The 25,169-nt window shown below is 42.0% G+C and overlaps 1 long non-coding RNA gene across 2 annotated transcripts in view; it reads left to right on the plus strand.

The window, feature by feature from the left end:
* The window catches only part of LOC139030649 (uncharacterized), a 101,822-nt gene that overhangs the window by 44,419 nt on the left and 32,234 nt on the right, over window positions 1-25,169 (plus strand). The window contains exon 3 of one of the 2 annotated variants that reach the window (XR_011483063.1): window positions 20,307-23,947. The exons of the other annotated variant lie outside the window; for it this stretch is intronic. This is a non-coding gene — a long non-coding RNA (uncharacterized lncRNA). Of the gene's footprint in view, window positions 1-20,306; window positions 23,948-25,169 lie in introns of those variants that run through there. 2 annotated transcript variants of the gene reach the window in all.

Here is a 25,169-nt window from a genome sequence, read left to right on the forward strand (position 1 = left end):
TCACCAAATGCCCTGTGAAGGGACCTCAGCTGCAACCATTGGTAGATTTCTGCTTAAGTGCTTCACTACTAATGGAACTCACTTTCTTTTGACTGCGCCCAGAGGCATGTGGGATCTTAGTTCTCCAACCAGAGATGGAATTCAAGCCCCTTGCAGTGGAAGGGTGAAGTCTAACCACTGAACCCCAGGGAAGTCCCTAATGGGACTCACATTCTGCATGTTTTGCTTCTTTTTGACTTAACTGTTGGATTAGGTTTTCCCTCTTAACAGCTTTTGCCTCTTCATTTTCCTTATGCTTTGTGGTTCTTTTCAAGTTCATGACGCTTCTCAGTACTGTTTCAGGGTCACCTAGGTTTCACAGCCTTATTTTTGTGTGTGTGGTCTTCTTGGATTCCATGGACAAATCGTCTGATCAGCTGTGCTCAGGGTTTTGAGCCAGGACAGCTCATAGGTCCTTGTTCAATGTATTGTTGTTTCGTTGTTGTCATGCCCGACTCTGGTGACCCCATGCCCTATAGCCTGCCAGGCTCCTCTGTCCGCAGGATTTCCCAGGCAAGAACACTGGAGTGGGCTGCCATTTCTGGCCAGTTCACCATGTGCATCAAATGACTGGTGATCCTAGTTGTTTAAGGCAGTGACTTTCAAGCTGTCCTCTTAAGAGCACGCAGAGGCTCCACAGGAGGTGAAGGGCATGCTGAATGGATGGACTTCTAACTTCCCTTTTTCTTCTTTCTCTAAAGTGATTCCAATTTTATTCGTTTTATATTTTCAGGCTCTAAGGTTATATTTTAAAGATGTGTTCTGCTTGAAGCTTTTCTAAGTGTGTCTGTTCTGGTTTTAGTCACACCTTTTCCTCTTCCAACTTTCAAACTATTTGAGAAGTAGATGCAGTAGTTAGATGGAGAGTTTTAAAACAACAACCCTATATGCAAGACAGCAAAAGAGACACAGATGTAAAGAACAGACTTTTGGACTCTGTGGGAGAAGGCGAGCGTGGGATGATTTGAGAGAGCAGTATTGAAGCATGTATATTGCCACATGTAAAAGAGATGACCAGTACAAGTTTGATGCATGAAGCAGGGCAGTGAAAGCCGGTGCTCTGGAACAACCCAGAGGGATAGGGTGTGGAGGGAGATGGGAGAGGGGTTCAGGATGGGGGGACATGTGCTGGTTCATGTTGATGTATGGCAAAACCCCCACAATATTGTAAAGTAATTAGCCTCCAATTAAAATAAATGAATAAATTTAAAAAAAATCAGCTTTATTATGAGTAACTGGGGATTGCAGTCTGGATCCATGGCAACAACCAGGTATCCCAAAATTGTTTCTCTAAGCCTTGGCTTAGGACTGCTCATCCAAGGGCCTAATGCCCTTCCCTGAGAGTCTGTAGCTTTTTCTTCTTTATTAATTCTCAAAGTTTCCATGCCCAGGGTGATGATTTCCCTTGGTAGAGGAGATGGTCAATTTCTCCTTCTTATTTCTTGAAACCACACTCTTCATACCAACCCCAACTCCTCTGAATATCCTCCTGTGACCACAGGTGGGAGCTGTATCTTTTGTTACCAGAAGGCTCTAGAATGGTACAGAGGAGGAGCATGAATTAAACTATCAGCAAGGTTGGTCTGCGTTCTTTGCTGAAAATAAGTCCCTATTCTATTTCTCATTTCAGTTTATGCTCAGCTGCTAGTTGATAGAGTATCTATGAAATCAGGCAGTGAGCCCAGATGACAACATAGAATCCTTCAAGTAATGTAATATAAGAAATATAAAAACAGCCCCACATTGAAAGTCCAAGAACTAAATTCTTTCCTTTATATAAATTTAAGTGCAAAGAAGTTCTAGCTCTTACCAATTTACTCTGCTTAATCTCAGAAGAGTTACATTCAGACTCTGGATAGAAACTTTGCCATTGGCAGCTCTGGCTTCTTCTTTTGGAATAATACCATTTTCTGTGAGAAACATCAGCATGGTGAACTCAAGATTTTCTCCTTTAAACTTTCATCACACATGATAGGATTTCACTTTGCTGCTATCTTTGAAATTAGGCTCACATTGACCAATGGAATGTGAGTTGAAACAATGTGTTACTTCCTGGTGGAAAATTTATGAGCCAGTGAGCACTTTGCTTAGTTCTTCTGCCCCAGCACTTGTGGAAGTCTTGGCTTGAGATGGAACATCCAGTGGATGGGGTCCCAGATTTACTGTGATTAGTAGAATTCCCTTGTTGACTTGCAATAGACATGTAGTGTAGATGAAGAATCTTGACTGATAGTGTCATCCTGATTGATAAACTTTCTCAGGAATATAGAGATTGAATTAACCCAATCTACAGTCATTCAAAAGCCCCACTTTTTAAGGAGTCTAAAACCTGAATAGGTTACATATAAATACAATTATCGAGCAAAAAATTTTAAAAATAGTCACATCCCTTGCCTCTTGAGTAATTATTACAAGCAAGGTGATCTTCCCAGAACCCTTACTTTGGTGTGTTTCTGACCAGACTTTCAAGGGTATTTGAAGGAAGGAGAGAAACAGTGGAAACATATGCATGCAAAGAGAAAGTCTCCGGAATCTCAGCCTTACACGTATCAGTCAGTCTGTGCCAATTGCTTGGAGACCACGATGACCAAATAGAAACTCAGGAGAATCTTCCTTCAGAGATCAATTATGGAATAACTATGGCATCAGGCCCTGTGTTTACTGTATATTGGGGGAAATTCCTCAATGCACAGTGCTTCCTGTCTCAGAGAACAGCTTTTGTAAAATTTAGAAATTTGCCAAAGTGCCATGCCCAGACAATTATTTGAGATGCCCTTCTTTCCTCGTCAGCATATTCAAAGCTTCCTTACTCCCAACTGCCTTTTGAAGCCTGCTTCTCTGCCACACATACCAGCGTAGGACTGAATGTGAGCCCTAAGGCATCGCTTCTGATTGATTCCCAGGAGAGGCGTTTCTAGACCTTTACTACAATGGCTGTTGCCCTGGGCTGTTTTGCATTTGTCTAAACTATGGGCTAGGCTGTTTACAGCCTGGAGGCAGAGTCCAATCCACTATATATATATATATATTTTTTTTTTAATGTAAAATATATACTTACACTGGTTGTGTTACTGTTGTTGTTTAGTTGTTCTGTCCCGACTCTTTGTGACCCATGGACTGCAGCCCACCAGGCTCCTCTGTCCTTGGGATTTCCCAGGCAAGACTACTGGAGTGGGTTGCCATTTTCTTCTCCAGGGGATCTTCCCAACCCAGGGATTGAACTCGTGTCTCCTGCATTGTCAGCTGAATTCTTTACCACTGAGCCACCAGGGAAGCCCAGGCTCACATTTCAGTTCAGTTCAGTTCAGTTGCTCAGTTGTGTCCGACTCTTTGTGACCCTATGAACCGCAGCACACCAGGCCTCCCTGTCCATCACCAACTCCCGGAGTCCACCCAAACCCATGTCCATCAAGTCGGTGATGCCATCCAGCCATCTCATCCTCTGCTGTCCCCTTCTCCTCCTGTCCCCAATCCCTCTCAGCACCAGGGTCTTTTCCAATGAGTCAGCTCTTCGCATCAGGTGGCCAAAGTATTGGAGTTTCAGCTTCAACATCAGTCCTTCCAATGAACACCCAGGACTGACCTCCTTTAGGATGGACTGGTTGGATCTCCTTGCAGTCCAAGGGACTCTCAAGAGTCTTCTCCAACACCACGGTTCAAAAGCATCAATTCTTTGGCACTCAGCTTTCTTTATAGTCCAACTCTCAAATCCATACATGACAACTGGAAAAACCATAACCTTGACCAGACGGACCTTTGTTGGCAAAGTAATGTCTCTGCTTTTTAATATTCTGTCTAGGTTGGTCATAACTTTCCTTCCAAGGAGTAAGCATCTTTTAATTTCATGGCTGCAATCACCATCTGCATTTACATTTATATAAAACATATCCCTAATTTATCACATTTATTGATAAATGTAATAATTTTTGTATTTTAAATGGTTGAAAAATCAAAAGGATAGTATTTTGTGACATAAAAATAATATGAAACCAAGCTTGATGTCCATATGTCAAGTTTTATTGCAATACAGCTATGCCCATTCATTCCTGCATTGGGTGTGGCTTCTTCCACATCCTAAGACCTAGTTGAATAGTGGCAACAGATTGTATAGCCTACAAAAACTCACATACTTATTAAAGCTGGCCCTTTACAGGAAAGGTTTGCTGACTTCTAGCCTAAGCATATAAATTTTGCTCCGATCCCTGACTTGAAACTGTTTTTACTGTCTCTGATGTATTTCTAGGATCCTGGTGAAAATCAATACTTTTACAGTGGGTTCTGTCTTGGACTTCGCCTTTCTTTCTTTCTTTCTTTTTTTTTTTTTTAACTTTTCCTTTTTTCCTGGGCTTGACTAACTTCTGAAACTTTAGAGGAATAAGCACTGCCTTCATTACATCTTCACCTGAAGTAATGGGATATGACCTGCTGGTCCATTTTCCTCCATGGTTCCCATAATCTTTCCAGGAAGGCTCAGCGAAGATTAGAAAACAAAACACAACAAAACCCTAACTTTTTTCTTTCAATTTAAATTTCACAGAACACTTTTATATTCTGGTTCATGCTGGTTTTTGGAAGCTTGGCAATTTTGGGGTTAGAGTTGAAGGGTAAATGATATAGAGTGAAAACTTAGACCTTTGATCTGGCTGGCCCTTCCTTTCTGGTTTTATATGTGGTTCAGCAAAACTGTGTGAGTTGTCCTGATTCAGGGTTCTGATTCTATTATAAACCAAAGATAAGAAGATATTTGGCACAGGGGCGCTCTATAAGCACTGGGAGTAATCTGCGGGTGTGCAAAGCTCCATCCTCAGCAGAGGTCCTGTGATATGGCAGGACGCTCACGGCGGGAGGAAGAGTTTCCTTTTCCACAACAGGACTTGAGTTCTTCCTCTGGAAAATGGCAGCCGCCACTCTTTTTTCCCTGAGTTTTATGTTGCAATATTCTAAAATAAAGTCCCCTTCCAGCAAACAGAACGTATTTCCAGTCCACCTTTTGTCTCCCAGCAGGAAAGCAAGTCTAACACCTTTACAGTTCCTCAGGCCTCATCTAGTGTCCCCATTGAAAACTTAACTTCTTAATTCATCCCATTCCTTTTCTTCATAAACGGGGCTGATACTGAAGGATCTGAGTGTCTTTTTACTTTCTCTTTTCTTATTTCTTTACTATTATTTCTTTATGCTTTCCCCCACTAGACATCTGTTTCCCTAACATACTCCATTAGAGTTTGATCCCTGGGTGGGGCAGATCCCTGGAGGAGAGCATTGTTGCCTGGAGAATCCCATGGACAGAGGAGGCTGGCAAGCTGTGCTCAACAAGAGGAGACTGGCAAGCTGTGCTCAATAGGGTCGTAAAGTGTTGGACAGTAATTAGCAGAATAGACTTAGCACCCATGCACAGACTACTTCAAAATCTAATTCAAAATGTTTTGTGTTCTCATATAAAAAGCCTCAGTTTTACTATGCCTTTTTGGTATTAAATATTTAGAGAGACTTGTAAATGATATTTTTGTTTAACACTGCTGAGTCTCCCAAGGACATTACCCCTCTCCTGACTGGCTGAATACATTGTATTGGGATAAAGATGATTTAGTTTTAAATGATGCAGTTTCCTGAAGGAATTCTAAGCTAATTTTAAACCATGATTTACAAAACAAACTATTGTTTAGTACTTTTGATCCACTTTGGTTTAAAACCAACACTTTTTAAAGCAGCCACATATATTACCAGACTCATTTAAAAGCTTCTTACTCTGTCTCCTGTTCTTTGGGCTTAGTTCTTAGGTCAGAATGTCAGTTACACTCTAAAAAGTGGTTATTGATTGTCCAAGTAAAGTGTTAGTGATTCAGGAAAATATCTTTCCTTTTCACAGATGACTTTCTCTTCATCTTTAGAAGTAAAATACAGACAGGCTACTTCAGAGTGATAATATCCTGGAGCAAGATGAAATAATTTGACAGATAATAAAAAAATGAAGATTCTTGCTTGGAATAGGAAACTCCAAATTGGCTGATTTGGGAAGATGAGATTCAAGGAAAAATTAATAAATAGCATATTTTGAAATGTCTTTCTATGGGGCACTTATAACATAAACTGAGGATTACTTAATGGTTTATTTGAATTGCTGGTGGTACAGAAAAGGGCAAAAAGAGAAGAAAGAAGAAAGGAAAGTTCTTTATTACAGGTATCAGAGTAGCACATTGATTAAGAAAGAAATTAACTATACAAACATGATTACAGTAACATCAATGGAACTTTAAATAAAAGAAAAGATATTCACTTACATTTCTGCTACCCCCAAATCAATCTGTTCTCCTTTTTTTAAAGGATTCTTCTGTTTTGTTAATTAGGTGGAATATTGTTTGTTTGCCATTTCCAAACTATAAGGCAGACAGCCCAGGGTTGTTTTGTTTTGCTTTAGTATTGTAATAATGCTAATCTTTGTGCAAGTTTAGGAAAAACTTTTGCATTGTTTTCCTAGAATAAATCCATGGAAGTAAGATTTCTGAATCAAAGGACATTACTATTTTAATAGTTCTTTATTATATTAACTCTGAAAATTATCATATCATTTTATTTTATGCAACTACACTGCCTCATCTGGATATTCTAATTTGAAATCAAGCTGGTATAAAATGATGCTGTGTGTAACTTGCTTCAGTTGTGTCCAACTCTTTGTGACTCTGGACTGTAGTCCACCAGTCTCTTCTGTCCATGAGATTCTCCAGGCAAAAATACTGGAGTGAGTTGCCATGCCCTCCTCCAGGGGATCTTCCTGACCCAGAGATGGAACCCGTGTCTCTTGAGTCTCCTGCCTTGGCAGGCAGGTTCTTTATGACTAGTGCCGCCTGGAAAGCCCATAAAATGGTGCTTTGTTGTTATTTCAATGCTTATTTCTATCAATATTAGATGGATTGAACATTTCCCTATATTTGTGTCTACTAATTATAATTTCTATTTTTGGATGCAAACTCTTTGATTATAATATATATTTATTTGTGTACTGGGAGCCTTACTGGTGTTCTTACCAGATTTTCACAAGTGCATTTTAATGTAGGTGTGAACCCTTTGCTTAATTACTATGAATATTATTTGGTCCATTGTACTTCTTTCCAGCTTTTTTGGTTTATCATGTTTTGAATTTTGAATTATAAAATAATTGTTCTTATCTGTTGTAGTTTCTTCTGTTGCTTCAAAACTTAGAAAATTATGTTAAACTCAAGATCAAACTTCATGAGGTCCTAGTACATGGGGGGAATTTAATGGCAGTGGGAGCTGAGTAACAAAATCAAGACATATTGAGCTAAAGTTATACAATTGTTAGAGTGTGCATATGAAACATTTTCCCATAGAGCAATTGTATTGTCCCTACTGAGAAGTATTAATACCTATGATGCCCCGCTGTGCAATAAGAATGAAGAAGGGAGTGTATCACTTTCTGAGAAATTTAGCCTCAGGGAAGTAGCCAACTAGTTTATCCTCATTCAGGATAATTTTGGTTTTTGTTTTGGTTCTTTGAGATGAATGACTGTAAATAGAAGTCTATAATTTTGTTTTAGTTTTGGTTGCTTGAGATGACCTTCACATCCAAGGTAAGTGAAACCCAAGTAAGCCGGTAGGTGCTGAGAGAGGGCATCAGAGGGCAGACAGACTGAAACCACAATCACAGAAAACTAGCCAATCTGATCACAGGACCACAGCCTTGTCTAACTCAATGAAACTAAGCCATGCCGTGTGGGGCCACCCAAGATGGATGGGTCATGGTGGAGAGGGCTGACAGAATGTGGTCCACTGGAGAAGGGAATGGCAAACCACTTCAGTATTCTTGCCTTGAAAACCCTATGAACAGTATGAAAAGGCAAAATGATAGGACACTGAAAAAGGAACTCCCCAGGTTGGGAGGTGCCCAATCTGCTACTGGAGATCAGTGGAGAAATAACTCCAGAAAGAATGAAGAGATGGAGCCAAAGCAAAAACAACACCCAGTTGTGAATGGAACTGGTGATAGAAGCAAGGTCCGATGCTGTAAAGAGCAATATTGCATAGGAACCTGGAATGTTAGGTCCATGAATCAAGGCAAATTGGAAGTGGTCAAACAGGAGATGACAAGAGTGAACATCGACATTCTAGGAATCAGCGAACTAAAATGGACTGGAATGGGTGAATTTAACTCAGATGACCATTATATCTACTACTGTGGGCAGGAATCCCTTAGAAGAAATGGAGTAGCCCTCATAGTCCACAAAAGATTCTGAAATGCAGTACTTGGATGCAATCTCAAAAATGACAGAATGATCTCTGTTCGTTTCCAAGGCAAACCATTCAATATCATAGTAATCCAAGTCTATGCCCCGACCAGTAACACTGAAGAAGCTGAAGTTGAACGGTTCTATGAAGACCTACAAGACCTTCTAGAACTAACACCCCAAAAAGATGTCCTTTTCATTATAGGGGACTGGAATGCAAAAGTAGGAAGTCAAGAAACACCTGGACTAACAGGGAAATTTGGCCTTGAAGTGTGGAATGAAGCAGGGCAAAGGCTAATAGAGTTTTGCCAAGAGAATACACTGTCATAGCAAACCACCCTCTTCCAACAACACAAGAGATGACTTTACACATGGACATCACCAGATGGTCGACACTGAAATCAGATTGATTATATTCTTTGCAGCCAAAGATGGAGAAGCTCTGTACAGTCAGTGAAAACAAGACTGGGAGCTGACTGTGGCTCGGATCATGAACTCCTTATTGCCAAATTCAAACTGAAATTGAAGAAAGTGGAGAAAACCACTAGACCATTCAGGTATGACCTAAATCAAATAAATCCCTTATGATTATACAGTGGAAGTGAGAAATAGATTTAAGGGACTAGATCTGATAGAGTGCCTGATGAACTATGGACAGAGGTTGGTGACATTGTACAGGAGACAGGGATCAAGACCATCCCCAAGAAAAAGAAATGCAAAAAAGCAAAATGGCTGTCTGAGGAGGCCTTAAAAATAGCTGTGAAAAGAAGCGAAGAAAAGCAAAGGAGAAAAGGAAAGATATACCCATTTGAGTGCAGAGTTCCAAAGAATAGCAGAGAGAGATAAGAAAGCCTTCCTCAGTGATCAGTGCAAAGATATAGAGGAAAACAATAGAATGGGAAAGACTAGAGATCTATTTCAAGAAAATTAGAGATACCAAGGGAACATTTCATGCATAGATGGGCTCAATAAAGGATAGAAATTGTAGGGACCTAACAGAAGCAGAAGATATTAAGAAGTGGCAAGAATACACAGAAGAACTGTACAAAAAAAAATCTTCACGACCCACATAATCACGATGGTGTGATCACTCACTTAGAGCCAGACATCCTAGAATGTGAAGTCAAGTGGGCCTATGAAAAAAGCTAGTGGATGTGATAGAATTCCAGTTGAGCTATTTCAAATCCTGAAAGATGATGCTGTGAAAGTGCTTCACTCAATATGCCAGCAAATTTGGAAAACTCAGCAGTGGGCACAGGATTGGAAAAGGTCAGTTTTCATTCCAATCCCAAAGAAAGGCAATGCCAAAGAATGCTCAAACTACTGCATAATGCACGCATCTCACACGCTAGCAAAGTAATGTTCAAAATTCTCCAAGCCAGGCTTCAGCAATGCGTGAACTGTGAACTTCCAGATGTTCAAGCTGGTTTTAGAAAAGGCAGAGGAACCAGAGATCAAATTACCAACATTCGTTGTATCATCAAAAAAGCAAGAGAGTTCCCGAAACCCCGCTTATTTAACTTATATGCAGCATATATCATAAGAAACGCTGGCCTGGAGGAAGCACAAGCTGTAATCAAGATTGCTAGGAGAAATATCAATAACCTCAGATATGCAGTTGACACCACCCTTATGGCAGAAAGTGAAGAAGAACTAAAGAGTCTCCTGATGAAAATGAAAGAGGGGAGTGAAAAAGTTGGCTTAAAAATAAACATTCAGAAAACAGAGATCATGGCATCTGGTTCCATCACTTCATGGCAAATATATGGTGAAACGGTGGAGACGGTGGCTGACTTTATTTTTGTGGGCTCCAAAATCACTGCAGATGGTGATTGCAGCCATGAAATTAAAAGATGCTTACTCCTTGGAAGGAAAGTTATGATCAACCTAGACAGCATATTAAAAAGCAGAGACATTACTTTGCCAACAAAGGTCCTTCTGGTCAGGGCTATGTTTTTTCCGGTGATCATATATGGATTTGAGAGTTGGACTATAAAGAAAGCTGAGTGCTGAAGAATTGATGCTTTTGAAATGTGGTGTTGGAGGAGACTCTTGAGAGTCCCTTGGACTGCAAGGAGATCCAACCAGTCCATCCTAAAGGAGATCAGTCCTGGGTGTTCATTGGAAGGACTGATGTTGAAGCTGAAACTCCAATACTTTGGCCATCTGATGAAGAGCTGACTCACTGGAAAAGACCCTGATGCTAGGAAAGATCGAGGGCAGGAGAAGGGGACGACAGAGGATGAGATGGTTAGATGGCATCACTGACTCAATGGAAATGGGTTTGGGTAGACTCTGGGAGTTGGTAATGGACAGGGAGGCCTGGCGTGCTGGGATTCATGGTGTTGAAAAGAGTCGGAGGTGACTGAGCAACTGAACTGAACTGAACTGTGATGAATGGCTGTAAATAGAAGTCTAGCTAACAGCATAGCTTCAGGAAAGAATGAAATCTCACAATGATGCAACTGTTGCTAAATAATTTCCTGCTTGTCCCCAGAGTAGCCAGTTTCAGAAGGAAGGATTGGGGAGGTCTCATCTTACACCATGTTATAACAAAGATGGAAGGGTTAAGAAATAATACTTCCTCATTGCCTCATGCCTGTACTTACAATAAGCAAAGATTTTCTGGGATGTCCTCAATTCAGGTACTCTGTTTTGTTAATCTACAGTCCAGCCTATTTGCCAGATCACAGGTCCCAGCTTCTGTTCAAAAAGCAGAGTCAACATAGGAATTTGGCAACAAATTCCGAGCTGTTCTCACCTCAACTCCTCTCTTCTAACCCATTTTGCTTATTTTCATGGACTGAACAACACACTTTTATGTTCAATTCTCAGTCTCAGAAAGTCTAATGGTTCTGTACTATACATTGCAATAAGCCCAAACTTCTTTTTTCCGTCTTTAAAGACTCTGCCCCACTTAGGTAACCTTATTATTCCTGTTTCCTGGACACTCCTCTTTTGCTCTATAGTCAAGTACCTCTGATCTCTTGTCCTTACAGTTGCCCTGTTCATTCCCACCTGTTATGCTGTTGTTTTCCTTCTGTCAATCTGTTCCAGCAGCTAAAATAGAATATAATAGGCTGGGTGGTTTATAAACAACAGAAATTTATTTGCCACCATTCTGGAGGCTGGTGAGTCCAAGGTCAAGGCAGATTTGGCATCTGGGGAGAGCTTGCTTCCTGATTCACATACGTCTTCACATGGTGAAAGGATGAGGCGTATTTTTCTGGGGTCACTTTATAAGGGTACTAATCCCATTCTTGAGAGCTCCATCCTCATGGCTTAATCACCTCCCAAAGGCCCCACCTCCAAATATCTTCACACTGGGATTAGGTTTCAACAAATTAATTTTGTGGGGAACACAAACATTTAGTCTATATTTATTTCTTTGCCTAATGCTTTCCTCCTGGAATAGTTTCCCTCCTTTCCTTACTTAAAACCAAACTCACTCGTCAAACCCTAACTCAAGTCTGACATTAAACAAAGCAAAGCACAGTATAGAACAAATGCTCCTTGAGAAGTTTAGATGCCATTGCACAGATAAATCTCTGTACAGAATCGTATTCATTAAAGGCTGCTCACTAGCCTCTCAGAGATGGATTGATGTTATCTTTATGTGTCTACTGGTCTTCATTGAGCAAGTGTACATCTCTTGGACAGTTTCAGGTTCTTAAAGGATACTAGAGATGTACCCCCCCTGCCCCCGCCCACTGCCTGCAAATGTGATCAGTATATTGGATGTACTGGCTTTGGGTAGTTAGGTAAAGTTGGATCATAGAGCACCAAGAATTGATGCCTTTGAACTGTGGTGCTAGAGAAGACCCTTGAGAGTTCCTTGGACTACATGGAGTTGAAGCCAGTCCATCCCAAAGGAAATCAACCCTGAATATTCATTGGAAGGGCTGTTGTTGAAGGTGAAGCTCCAATACTTTGGCAACCTGATGGGAAGAGCCAACTCATTTGAAAAGACCCTGATGCTGGGAGAGGTTGAAGGCAGGAGGAGAAGGGGACAACAGAGGATGAGATGGTTGGGTGGCATCAGTGGAGTTAATGGACATGTGTTTGAGAAAACTCTGGAAGAGAGTGAAGGATAGGGAAGCCTGGCATCCTGCAGTCCATAGGGTAGCATTTCAGACACCACTGAGTGACTGAACAACAAGAAGAACAATTGACTTTGGGTGTTATGCCAGTAGGAAACTACTTTATTTCTTCTTACCACTACCTTCAAATCAAACCTTTACATAAACTGCGTTCCAAACTCCTCGTGGTGTCTCAGGTTCTTGTTTTCTCTGGATGTGGGGGATTAGAGAAATTTCAGGTATTAAAAATTCCAGCCCAGTCCAAATCAAGATTCTAATCACATGTCTAATGAAAAGATTCTCCTTCCATGTGTTCCCAGAGACTTGAAGTGGGGAAGGGGGAGGCAAAGTCTGCCTTTGCTCTTTTCTTCTTTCCACCTTTTGCACCTGCCTGCTAGATGCAGGGTTAGGGGGGAGGAGGGGCTAGAAGTTGAGGGAGTTTTTTTTTTAACTTAATTAGTCTAGTCTGCAAAAACCCTCTGCATAGTCAATATCCAACTACTGACCATTTTTCAAACGAAGTGCTTTTGTTGGTTCTTTGGGGACACCCTGTTGGAGCCCTCTGACTGAAACGTTTCTGAGAGGTACTCTCTTGTGACGTGTCCTCAGTCCTCCTCCAGCAGTTCATACTGGGTAACCTCTTTTTGATGGAGTGTTGTCCACGGGAGAAGGGAATGGCAAACCACTTCAGGATTCCTGCCTTGAGTACCCCATGAACAGTATGAAAAGGCAAAAAGATAGGACACTGAAAGAGGAACTCCCCAGGTTGGTAGGTGCCCAGTATGCTACTTGAGGTCAGTGGAGAAATAACTCCAGAAAGAATGAAGAGATGGAGCCAAAGCAAAAACAACGCCTAGTTGTGGATGGGACTGGTGATAGAATCAAGGTCCGATGCTGTAAAGAGCAATATTGCATAGGAACCTGGAATGTTAGGTCCATGAATCAAGGCAAATTGAAAGTGGTCAAACAGGAGATGGCAAGAGTAAACGTCGACATTTTAAGAATCAGCAAACTAAAATGGACTGGGATGGGTGAATTCAACTCAGATGACCATTATATCTACTACTGTGGGCAGGAATCCCTTAGAAGAAATGGAGTAGCCATCATAGTCCACAAAAGATTCTGAAATGCAGTACTTGGATGCAATCTCAAAAACGACAGAATGATCTCTGTTCGTTTCCAAGGCAAACCATTCATAGTAATCCAAGTCTATGCCCCGACCAGTAATGCTGAAGAAGCTGAAGTTGAACGGTTCTATGAAGACCTACAAGACCTTTTAGAACTAAAACCCCAAAAAGATGTCCTTTTCATTATAGGGGACTGGAATGCAAAAGTAGGACATCAAGAAACACCTGGACTAACAGGAAAATTTGGTGTTGAAGAGTACGGAATGAAGCAGGGCAAAGGCTAATAGAGTTTTGCCAAGAGAATGCACTGGTCATAGCAAACACCCTCTTCCAACAACACAAGAGAAGACTCTACACATGGACATCACCAGATGGTCGACACTGAAATCAGATTGATTATATTCTTTGCAGTCAAAGATGGAGAAGCTCTACACAGTCAGCAAAAACAGGACCGGGAGCTGACTGTGGCTCGGATCATGAACTCCTTATTGCCAAATTCAAACTGAAATTGAAGAAAGTGGAGAAAACCACTAGACCATTCAGGTATGACCTAAATCAAATCCCTTATGATTATACAGTGGAAGTGAGAAATAGATTTAAAGAACTAGATCTGATAGATAGAGTGCCTGATGAACTATGGATGGAGGTTGGTGACACTATACAGGAGACAGGGATCAAGACCATCCCCAAGAAAAAGAAATGCAAAAAAGCAAAATGGCTGTCTGAGGAGGCCTTACAAATAGCTGTGTAAAGAAGTGAAGAAAAGCAAAGGAGAAAAGGAAAGATATACCCATTTGAATGCAGAGTTCCAAAGAATAGCAAGGAGAGATAAGAAAGCCTTCCTCTGTGATCAGTGCAAAGAAATAGAGGAAAACAATAGAATGGGAAAGACTAGAGATTATTTCAAGAAAATTAGAGATACCAAGGGAACATTTCATGCAAAGATGTGCTCAATAAAGGATAGAAATTGTAGGGACCTAACAGAAGGAGAAGATATTAAGAAGAGGTGGCAAGAATACACAGAACTGTACAAAAAAAGATCTTCATGACCCAGATAATCACAATGGTGTGATCACTAACCTAGAGCCAGACATCCTAGAATGTGAAGTCAAGTGGGCCTTAGGAAGCATCACTACAGACAAAGCTAGTAGAGGTGATGGAATTCCAGTGGAGCGATTTCAAATCCTAAAAGATGATGCTGTGAAAGTGCTACACTCAGTATGCCAGCAAATTTGGAAAACTCAACAGTGGGCACAGGACTGGAAAAGGTCAGTTTTCATTCCAATCCCAAAGAAAGGCAATGCCAAAAAATGCTCAAACTACGCACAATTGCACTCATCTCACACGCTAGCAAAGTAATGCTCAGAATTCTCCAAGCCAGGCTTCAATGATACATGATCCATGAACTTCCAGATGTTCAAGCTGGTTTTAGAAAAGGCAGAGGAACCAGAGATCAAATTGCTAACATCCGTTGGATCACCAAAAAAGCAAGAGAGTTCCAGAAAAGCATCTATTTCTGCTTTATTGACTATGCCAAAGCCTTTGACTGTGTGGATCACAATAAACTATGGAAAATTCTGAAAGAGATGGGAATACCAGACCACCTGACCTGCCTCTTGAGAAATCTGTATGCAGGTCAGGAAGCAACAGTTAGAACTGGACTTGGAACAACAGACTGGTTCCAAATTGGGAAAGGAGTACATGAAGGCTGTATATTGTCACCCTGCTTATTTAACTTATATGCAGAGTACATCATCAGAAATGCTGAGTTAGATGAAGCACGAGCTGGAATCAAGATTGCTGGGAGAAATATCAATAACCTCAGATATGCAGATGATACCACCTTTATGGCAGAAAGTGAAGTGGAACTAAAGAGCCTGTTGATGAAAGTGAAGGAGGGGAGTGAAAGAGTTGGCTTAAAACTCAACATTCAGAAAACTAAGATCATGGCATCTGGTCCCATCACTTCATGGCAAATAGATGGGGAAACGGTGGAGACAGTGGCTGACTTTATTTTTTGGGGCTCCAAAATCGCTGCAGATGGTGAGTGCAGCCATGAAATAAAAAGACACTTACTCCTTGGAAGAAAAGTTATGACCAACCTAGACAGCATATTAACAATATTAAAAAGCAGAGACATTACTTTGCCAACAAAGGTAGTCTAGTCAAGGCTATGGTTTTTCCAGTAGTCCTGTATGGATGTTAAGAGTTGGGCTTAAGAAAGCTGAGCACCGAAGAATTGATGCTTTGGGACTGTGGTGTTGGAGAAGACTCTTGAGAATCCCTTGGACTGCAAGGAGATCCAACCAGTCCATCCTAGGAGAGATCAGTCCTGGGTGTTCATTGAAAGGACTGATGTTGAAGGTGAAACTCCAGTACTTTGGCCACCTGATGTGAAGAGCTGACTCATAGGAAAAGACCCTGATGCTGGGAAAGATTGAAGGCAGGAGGAGAAGGGGACGACAGAGGACCAGATGGTTGGATGGCATCACGGACTCAATGGACATGAGCTTGAGTAAACTCCAGGAGTTGGTGATAGACAGGGAGGCCTGGAGTGCTGCAGTCCATGGGGTCGCAAAGAGTCGGACAGGACTCAGTGACTGAACTGAACTGAACTGAACCTCTTTCTGTTGAAGCCATCTGGACCCTGGTGGGCAGAGCTCTTGGATGGAGTCTCTTTAAGGAGGCTCTAGCCTGGCTCTCCTCTGCAACATCTATTTAGCCCACAGGTTACCTGGAATGTTACCCTTCTGGATCCTAAAATTACAGTATTCTGTCACAGATAACTCCAGCCATGCTCTCCTTCTTGGGACTTTATGAGGTGAGAATCAGGCATAAGTCTCTGTGTTTCCCAGACTCCAGGAAACAGAGATCAAATTCTCTGGGGTAGGCAGAAAATTGCCCGCCGCCACTGTATGTGCCTTAAGCCCAGGAACCTGTGAGTACGTTACCTCATACTGGGCTTTGAAGATGTAATTGGGGCTAGGGATTTTGAAATGGAGAGAGTATCCTGGTATTTCATCCAGGTGGATCCCAGTGGATTGTCCTGGTGCATATGTCAGTGTCACAAGTCTCCAACAGGGTGTCCCCAAAGAACCAACAGAAGTACCCTGTTTGATAAATTGTCAGGATTTGGATATTGACTCTGCAAAGGTGTCTTCCGATGCCCAGTACATTATTTTAGCACCCTTACTCCCTCAGTCACAGCGCAGAGGCAGGAAAAGTCCCATTTAACATTGTTGGACAAGTTTTGTAAATCTGTGTCCCTTGTTCTGTATTTCAGTACAGGTGCATGTAGACCATCTCTAAGTGTTTCCATTACTCACTAGCTGCCTGAATTCCTTTTCTGGACTAGGTCTCCTTGATAGAAGTTCTGTTACTGAGTGTCCTCATGCATTTTGATAAACACATTCCTTGTACTGGGGCCTGTACATTTTTGCTTATGTTTCTGGTCTGAAATGAATTTATGCAACCAAGTCAGCTCCTTCATGCTCTCATTCTATTTTATGTAAATTGGCAGAGACATATCATGTCTTACGTCTATGGCTTCCAGAGCATAAATGGATCTTCAGGTGTGGATGGGTTGAAGGGAATCTAAAGATGAGCTCTTTGATTTGCTTCTTTCCTACCACTCCTGAATTTTGAATCATCTCTTCTCACTGTCAAGGGGCTTCCCAAGTGCAGCACTGGTAAAGAATCCGTCTGCCAATGCAGGAGATACAAGAGATGTGGATTCGATCCCTGGGTTGGGAAGATCTCTTGGAGAAGGACATGGCAAGCCACTCCAGTATTCTTGCCTGGAAAATCCCATGGACAGAGGAGCCTGGTGAGCTACAGCCCATGGGGTCACAAAGAGTTGGACACAACTGAGCGACTGGCGTGCTGCGATTCATGGGGTCTCAAAGAGTTGGACACGACTGAGCAACTGAACCGAACTGAGCTGAGTGACTAAGGACTCCTCACAGTCATCCAGGATATGCAAATATGGGATCCAGGGGTGTTGTCCTACTTCCTCTGTCAGTTTATTCCATTATGAAGATTTTTTTGAGCTCCTTGAAGAAAAGGGCCAAATCTTATTGTCATGGCAACACCAGGCCAGCTCAGAGCTTGGAACAAAGCAGGAACTCAGCAAATGAATGAGTGAATGAACAAATATCATCAGGCCCCAAACTGGCTTCTATAACATCTTCCTTGGGATGATTCAGAAGGATTTTAATCCCTTCTCTGCAGACTGGCCTTTAACTATATGAAGCTATTTTGTGCTAATTAATTAAGTCTTTTCATGTGATATATTTTCAGTCCCCCAAAGGATATTCCTGAACATTGATTATAACCCTTTCTACTTTAATTGTATGATAGCCTCCTAAGGAATGTTCAGTTTTCTGAAATGAATTCAGTAGGAGGGTGGGTCGGAAGTGATTGTGTAACTCTTGCAAAAGGCTGTGGTTTGAATCTTTCCAAAAGTCTTATCTCAGCAGCCCAGACGCAGGGCAGTGCCAATAGTCACAGCTTTTCTGTTTACCATTGTGCAGTCTGCACATAGCCCTGGCGAGGGCCGAGGGCTTATATGGAAGGCGTCGCGGTGTGTTTTAAGTGTAACAGGATATCAAATGGAACTTTTCATGGTGTCTTGATATTTCATCTGAGGCTTCAATGTTGAGAACAAAAATGATAAGTATCCCTAGGTTTCTGAATGGGGTGCTAGCTAGCACTAGACGTATCCATGCAGAAATTGTGAAAAGACAGCAAAAAGTTGATTGTGTATCAACTTTCCATCACACACCTCCAGCTGATGCAGGAGAAAGGGTTTGATTAAAGACTCTGGGGTAGTGGACACTATTGTGGCATTTCCCTTTCTCTTCTTATGGGGAGACCTTTGAGAGAACTGGGGACTCCAGTGGTACCCTGGGATTGGAATAGGGCAAGATGAGAGAATTCATGGAGAAATGGATATGTGTCTTGTGAAATTTAGGCATATTAATAGATGGGACCTGGGGCTTACCTCCTGCCTTATGAGTTTGGAATGTGGGAGGCTAGTCAGAACTACAACCCATTTCTAAATGAGTGAAGAAGGCTATCATGAGCCTGTCTGCACTACCGGAATTTCCAGTGGTGAGGACATGCATGTTCTAGGAGTTAAAGAGGAAGATAACTGACCCTGAACCAGGAGCTCTGCTGATGGTGTGAAGAGACCCAGCAATAAATTGCTCTATGGTATATTTCTGAGCAGGAGTTGAGCTGTTTGCAAGAAGCTTCTGGGAGAAGTGGGAGAATGCATCAGTGTTAAGTGGGGCTTTCTAGCCAGACTGTCCCCACCGGGAACCTTCGAAAGCCCCACAAATTACCCCACTGGAGAGAGCCATCAAGTGGGCTCCTACCGCAAGACCGGGGTCTGCTGTGTTGTAAGAAACGCTCTCCTTTTCCTCTCATCCCTGTGCCTTATGCTCTGACCCTGGAGAAGCCAGAAGCAGAGGGAGGGGAAGGAGAGCGGAGGAGATGGAGGAAGGACTGATAGTACCTCCTTTCCACGCTCCAGGCCTGCCAATCTGGGAGATACGGAAGACACAGTTTCACTTCGTGGGTCAGGAAGGTCCCCTGGAGGAGGAAATGGAAGTCCACTCCAGTATTTTTGCCTGGAAAGTCCCACAGAGGAGCCTAGTGGGCTACAGTCCATGGGGGCATAGAGTTGAACATGACTTAGCGACTGAACAACAACAAGAAGAAGGTTGTAGTCACTATGTCTCTGGTTGGTGTGGGGCTCTGGGTGTGGTGATAGGGGCCTCTGGTTTGTGTATGTGACTGAAGTTTTAAACAGGACTTTTAAAATGAGTTGTGAGGTTTATTTGGCTGCGGTAAGCAGCTTGTGGGATCTTAGTTCGCAGACCTGGGATCAAACCCATGCCCCCTGCAGTGCAAGCGCAGAGTCCTAGACACTGGGAATTCCCTCATGAGTTTTAATTCTTGAAAGTAGCTTTACAAATCTGTCGGGGTAGGCTTGAGATATTTCCTAGAGGTGAGGAAGGGTAATTTGTCACAGCATGTTGAGAAGGAGTGATTAGAGAAAAATAAAATTACTAATATTATCTGGTGAACACTAGTAAGGTTAGCCGGTTTGATAAATTGATTAAGTAAGCAAGGGATAGGTGGGTAACAGGCAGTTCTCTGGAGCTTTGGGCATGGAAAACTGGTCAAGATTGTAACATTTTCAATGCAAATGTGGGTTAGCAAGTTTCCAATTGAAAATCATGATACTGGCCTAGAAGTTCCCGGTACATGTTCTTCAAAAAAGTACAGACAACACACATTCAAAAACTAGAAGACACATGTTTAGTGTATTGGCAGGTCTAGGGGAACTTTCATTTACTAAACAGCCCGTGGAAATGGATTGAGAAACATGTGTGGCCTGACATAGAGGAAGTATTTTTGTCTAAAAATAATAAGAGGTACAAACTATGATGTATAGAATAAGCTACAATAATATATTGTATAACATGAGGAGTATAGACAATATTTTATAATAATTATAAATGGAATATAACCTTTAAAATTGTGGATCACTATACTGTATACCTGTAATTATATAATACTGTACATCAACTATATATCAGTTTAAAAAATAATTCTTTTTATTTTTTTAATAATTCTTTTTAGTTAAAAAATAATTTTTTTATTATCAGTCTTCTACTATCTGTACCCTGGTTCAAAATGCAGGGTATGTTTTGACCTTACCTGTATAGTGTGTGTGTGGCTAGAGGAGGGGACTGGAGCACACTTCTTCTCACTGTTTCAATGAGTGTCTTTCTTTTCTCAAACTCTCACAGTCTGCAGTTTCCAGAGATGAATGGCATGAAGCACGAAGGGATGGAGGTTGGTGCATTTCACCTGGGGTGAGCGCTAGTATGAATTAAAGCTACAACAGGGACTTCCCTCGTGGTCCTGTGGCTGAAACTCCGAGCTCCCAGTGCAGAGGACCTGGGTCAATCCATCCTTGGTCAGGAAATGAGACCCTGCACACTGCAACTAAAGATCCCACATGCCTCAATATAGATGGAGGACCTGGAGCAGCCAAATAAATGGATAAATAAATATTCTTTTAAAAAGCTAGAGCACTTTGCATCTGTTCAGAGAATGACAGAACCAACAACAGAGATGCAGTGGCACTAGATAAACTTCTGCTTTGATCCTGGGAGCCGGGCCAAGGAACTGTCAACAGTTTTTCCCCCAACATGGATTACAAAATGGAATTATACTAGCACCTAAGTGATGCAAAGGAGAGAAGCAGTCCCTAACATTCAGGAATGAGTCCCTGGTGTCGTTATAAGCTGGCGTGTACTTACAGTTACATCTTGATGTGTTCTGGTTGGACAAAAGAAGTTTCACGGGGCATCAACATTAGACAAGGACATTCCATGGCCAGGATGCTTCAAAATCAACACAAGAGCACTTAGTAATCGTGTCTGAACACAGACAATACAAGAACGTTGTTCAAGTCACAAAATACCAAGCAGCCTATGCCAGCTAAAATGAGTGACAGCTGCTTCCTTGCCATTATAACTTCTGCCTTGCTCCATTCTGCCCTCCTATAAATAACACTTACTGAGACACCCAATTATAAAATTGCCCTTGCTTTATGACAGTGCCTAATCTTCCAAATCACCCAATCAAAGCCTAGATCCTAAAATAAATTCTTTCTACATCCTCTCACTGAACTGCCCTGTAGTTCCCCATGGCGTAATGCTCTCTAACTCAATTGGTAACACATCAGACTTGTTCAATGTGATACTGACTGGCCTTTGGTTTGAGGACAATGGACAGAGAATGGGATAATATATACTTGGCAAATACCAATTAAGGGTTAATTGCTCTTCTTTCAAAGATAAGCAAGCAATAAAATGAAACATGAACAAGGGGTCTAGGGGAAAAACTGCTGCTGATAAAGAAAAAAGAACAGCATCCCTGGACTTGGTTGGGGGCCCTAGCTATACATTTCTGTAACTTCCAGTTTTGTTCTATTCATCGTAGAATTCCCAGGAAACTAATTATTTACTAGCGTGTTTGTTGCTCAGTTGTGTCCGACCCTTTGTGACCCCGTGGACTGTAGCCCACCAGGCTCCTCTATCCGTGGAATTCTCTAGGCAAGGATACTGGAGTGAGTAGATACTCCCTTTTTCAGAGGATCTTCCTGACCCGGGGATTGAACTCGGGTCTACTGCATGGCTTTCAGATTCTTTACCGTCTGAGCTACCAGGGAAGCCAAAATTAGTAGGAAATTGAAAATCCTAATTAAGGAGCCAAACTAATAGTGTAGAAACTGGAAGTGGTAACATTGAGAGGAAACCTGAGAGGTTTTCCTGGACCAAAGAAAAGAATAATGGGAAAGCACAGAGTAGACATAAAGCAATTCAATGGATTTGTTTTCATTTTGAAGAAACAAGAGTGATTTTAATGGAGGCGGTGCTAGTTATGCAAATTGGCTCTCTCAAAATGCATTCCAGCCCTCTAATAGCATACAGAGCCAAGTCTCACTCTTCCTAGTATTGCCTGCTGTATTTTTGCTTCCCTGATGGTGCAGTGCTAAAGACTCCACCTGCCAACACAGGAGATGCAAGATACACGGGCTCGATCCCTGGGTTGGGAAGATCCCTGGAGGAGAGCATGGCAACCCACTCCAGTATTCTCTCCTGGAGAATTCCATGGACAGAGGAGCCTTGTGGCTGCAGTCCACGGGGTCACAAAGAGTCAGACAGAACTGAGCAACTGAGCATGTACACATACGTGGGAGAGTAGCAGACAGGGCTGTCGTGGGGCATCTAGTTTGCTGGTGCTGATTGTGGCAGAGGCAACTCTGGAGACAGCTTTCCAGTTTGGCAGTCAGCTTCCTGATGGGGGCAGAGGTGGCTGAGCTCTGGAGCCAGCAGGTGTTGCCGTGGCTGTCTTGGCAGGCAGCCTCCTGACTCTGCACTCCCTGCCTAGGGCTGGAGCAGCGGCTTTATTGGCAGCCCAGTTGTCAGATGTGCCGCTTGGAGGCACTCACAGAAGGCCACTCTAGAGTGGCACTAGCCTATGGAAATGGAACAACACACACGCGTCATCTCCGCTTTTCTAGTGTGTGTGTGTGTCTGACTCTGCGACCCCACGGACTGCAGCCTCCAGGCTCCTCTGACCATGGGACTGTCCCAGCAAGAATACTGGAGTGGGTTGCCATTTCCTCCTCCAAGGGATCCTCCCGACCCAGGGACTGAACCCATGGCTCCTGCATTGGCAGGTGGATTCTTTACCACTGTGCCACCTGGGAAGCCCAAATTTTTCTAGTAGTTGTGGTTAAAGAAATAGGTGGCATTAATTTTAGTAATATATTTTAACCCAATATATCCCCAAATACTCTTATTTCCACATATCAATATATCATTTTTTTCTTCTACTGATGCACACATAATCTCACTTAAGACTAGCCACATTCCAGCACTCAGTAGCTATATGTGGCTCCTATATTGCACAGTGAAGGTCTAGAGCCTGTTTTTTCCTTCCTGGAAATTTAGTAAATAACTTAATACCCTGTAATAAATCTCTCTCTGCTTAAACTTGCAGGTTGTGTTTTCCACAATTAAATACTGGCTGATATAGCAGCAATAACCAGATAAGCGTGAAAAGGACTCAGTCTGTACCAGTAAAATTCATGAAAAGAAGCCATACTTAGACACACTAGGACAAATTCTTTGAAATGCAAAGATAAAGACGCTTAGATGCATCCAGATAGTTCCCCCTGCCCCCTTAAATCTGTTAAAGAAAAATATACAGATTGGCCTTAGCCTTCTTTTCTGCAAAGACAAATGGCAGAAGGAAGTAGAATGATGACTATACATTTGGGGGATAAAGGGTAGAGCTTGAGAATTTTATGCTCAACCAGGTTGTTTTTCAGGTGTAAACATAGCAGGAGGATAGATGCTTAAAGGCTTATGAAATATATACCATTCGTATACTTCTCTTGAAAAAGTATTCGCTGTTATTTTCTTTGTCATATCAACTTTCTCCCTGTGACCTTGATCACGGCATTTGTGATGTCGCAAGTTTAGGAGGGCACAGCTCAGCCTCTCCACTTGGCTGCCAGGCAAGCTGTCTATGGGCTCGGTGACTGGATCTGTGACATTTCATTTTGTTTTTAAACAAATAGAAAATTTAAAAAATTAAAGTTGAGCTATAATTGACATGCAACATTATGCCATTGACCCTTGAACAACTCAGGTGTTAGGGGTGCTGAAACTCCACACAGTTGAAATTCTGAAAAATCTGTGTACAACTTCCAATTGGCCTTTGATGTCTGAGATTCTTCTGCATCCTCCAAGTCCCTGTATCTGCGGTTCTGCATTGACAGGGTCCGCCAGTTGTGGAGGGTGTAGTACTGTGGCATTTAGCATTGAAAAGAAATCAGTTTACAGATGGACACACACAGTTCAAATCCATGTTTTTCAAGGGTCAACTGTATTAGTTTCAGATGTTCAATGTAATGATTTTTAAAAATAATTAAAAAAAATTTATTTACTTATCTATTGGCTGTGCTTGGTCTTCGTTGCTGCAAAGGCCTTTCTCTGGCGGTGGTTCACGGGCTTCTCATCGTGGTGGTTCTCTCGTTGTGGAGCACAGGCTCTATAGGCGTGTGGGCTTCAGTAGTTGCAGCTCCTGGGCTCTAGAGCACAGGTTCAACAGTTGTGGCACACAGGCTTAGTGGCTCTGCAAACATGGGATCTTCCTGGACCAGGGATCGAACCTGTGTCTCCTGCATTGGCAGGCAGATTCTTTACCCTGAGTCACCAGGGCAGCCCCCAACATAATGATTTGATATTTGTATTTGTTTCAAAATGAGCACAATGTCTAGTTAGCATGGCTGTGGCTGTTATTTTCTTCCATATTTTATGTACTAATAAAGGATCAGAGGAGAGGACCTCACTATATGTATTAGTGATATCATTCTGGCAAGAAGTTTCTTGAAGATGTGGTCTAGATGACCAAAACATATCTCAAAGTGAAAGTTACAGAATTAAAGTCTTATACTATCTTAGTTGTAAAGAGTTGGTGGAGAGTGCACACGCACACCAGAGTTTACTAAAGTCTAACTGATTGACTAATTCCAGACACTTACAAAACTGAATGTGTTAGCATTCTTTAAGCCAACTTTTACACTCTCTTCTTTCACTTTCATCAAGAGGATCTTTAGTTCTTCTTCGCTTTCTGCCATCAGGGTGGTGTCATCTGCATATCTGAGGTTATTAATATTTCTCCTGGCAATCTTGATTCAGCTTGTCCTTCATCCAGCCTGGCATTTTGCATGATGTACTCTGTATATAAGTTAAATAAGCAGGGTGACAATATACAGCCTTGACATACTCCTTTCTCGGTTTGGAACCAGTCTGTTGTTCCATGTCTGGTTCTAACTGTTGCTTCTTGACCTGCATATAGATTTCTCAGGAGGCGGGTCAGGTGGTCTGGTATTCCTGTCTCTTTAAGAATTTTCCACAGTTTACTGTGATCCACACAGTCACAGGCTTCGACGTTGTCAATAAAGCAGAAGTAGATGTTTTTCTGGAACTCTTGCTCTTTCAATGACCAAGCGGATATTGGCAATTTGATCTCTGGTTCCTCTGCCTTTTCTAAAACCAGCTTGAACATCTGGAAGTTCACAGTTTACA

The sequence above is a fragment of the Odocoileus virginianus genome, chromosome 23, assembly GCF_023699985.2.
Source record: "Odocoileus virginianus isolate 20LAN1187 ecotype Illinois chromosome 23, Ovbor_1.2, whole genome shotgun sequence".
Lineage (NCBI taxonomy): Eukaryota > Metazoa > Chordata > Mammalia > Artiodactyla > Cervidae > Odocoileus > Odocoileus virginianus.